Here is a 1,838-nt window from a genome sequence, read left to right on the forward strand (position 1 = left end):
TGTGATATAGCTATAATATATTTTGATAAATCAGCTAATAATAAACAGTATCTACATTACTTCTGAGGCTGGTTTTTAACACTATTTCCTTTAAATCTGGGTGAATTAGCATAATACAAGTGAAGTGTTTTGGCCACAGATTTGACCTTTTAGACATTCGTGTGAAACCGATTGTGGTTCTAGTTGTTGTCTAGCTCCGATTAATACCTGTTTAAATAGATAATCCAGCCAGTTTGGGCAACTGTGTATTTTCTTTGTGGAAGCACACCTGGTTCTGTCTTCATTCCTGATCTTCCTCTCTCCGGCCAGGTAACCTTGTACTTCCTCTTCAACAAGACACCTATATCTGTCTCACTATAACCTTTTCATCATCTCCTCCTCAAGTTTCTTTTCCCCTCTTAAAAGTTTTTGTCTTTCATGTACTTGGTGGCCCTGTCAGTGCAGGTGCCACTTAAAAGCTTCCAGTCCATACTTGTAAAGTGGTTGGTGTTCAGAAGGGCATCCAGCTGTAAAAACTTTGCCAAAACTGACCTCACCTGTGCTTGTGCCACATAAAAAGCACTAAGTCCACTCTGCTGAGTGGTTGGTGTTAGGAAGGGTATCCAGCTGTAAAAATCCTGCCATAATAGTTACAGAAGTCCGGTGCAGGCTTCTGCCTAGCCAGCTCTTGTGGTACCGTCCCACCCATGTTAGCTTGGAACACGGACATAAATGATGATGATGATGGTTATGATTTCTACTATAGGCACAGGGGTTGAAATTTTGTGGGTGTGGGGCTTGTTGGTTACATTGACTCCAGTTCTTGACAAGTCTTTATTTTATTGCCCTTGAAAGGATGAAAGGATAAAAAGCAAAGTTCACCTCAGCAGAATTTGAATTCACAATGTAAAGATGGACAATACACCGCCAAGCTTAGACGCATTTTGTTTGCCATGCTGACAATTCTGACAACTCGCCAACTTTATAATAATGGTTTCAAATTTTTTGCACAGAGCCAGCAAATTTGGGTGAATGGTTAAGTCAATTACATTGACTCCAATGCACAACTGGTACTTAATTCATTGACCCTGAAGTATGAAAGGCAAAGTAAGCTGTGGCGGAATTTGAACTCAGAATGTAAAGACAGATGAAATGCCTCTGAGCATTTGGCCTGGTATGTAAATGAATTTAACAGCTCATTGCATCAACTCAGGTGCTTAACTGACACCTATTTTATTCACCTAGGTGAAATCTGAACTCAGAACGTAAAGCCAGGCAGAATGCTGCTAAAGAGGAAAGGTAAAGTTGGTAAGGTTTGAACACTTGTAGTGAGCCAATAAAAGACCAGATGGTCATGTCTAGTGCCCATTTTCATCATAGCTATGTTCTGATCAGGGCTGAATTGGGACTTAATATCAACAATAACCTATGATGAATAGACTGCTATCAACAAAAGTCTCACTTGCTGCTTCAGATATTAAATATAATGTTTAAATGGTGTTTTTATTTATTTATTTATTTATGGGTTTCAGCCAAGTGGCTGCGGTCATGCTGGTGCACCACATTACTTTTTTGTCTTTTCTTTATTTCAGTCATTGGAGTACAACAATCGTGGGGCACCACCTTGAAAGGGTTTAGTCAAATAAATCAACCCCCGATACTTATTTTGTTACTAAATCTTGCAACATATTCTATTATTCCATTTTTAATTAACTGCTAAGATACAGGAATAAAAAAAGAACAAAAACAAACAAGCACCAGTAGTCAAGTGGTGAAAGGACAGACAGACAGACAGACAGACACACACACTAATGCTTGCTTTAATTTTCAGTTTTGATAAAAATAATTTTACATTAATC

This window comes from Octopus bimaculoides, chromosome 13, assembly GCF_001194135.2.
Source record: "Octopus bimaculoides isolate UCB-OBI-ISO-001 chromosome 13, ASM119413v2, whole genome shotgun sequence".
Taxonomy (NCBI): domain Eukaryota; kingdom Metazoa; phylum Mollusca; class Cephalopoda; order Octopoda; family Octopodidae; genus Octopus; species Octopus bimaculoides.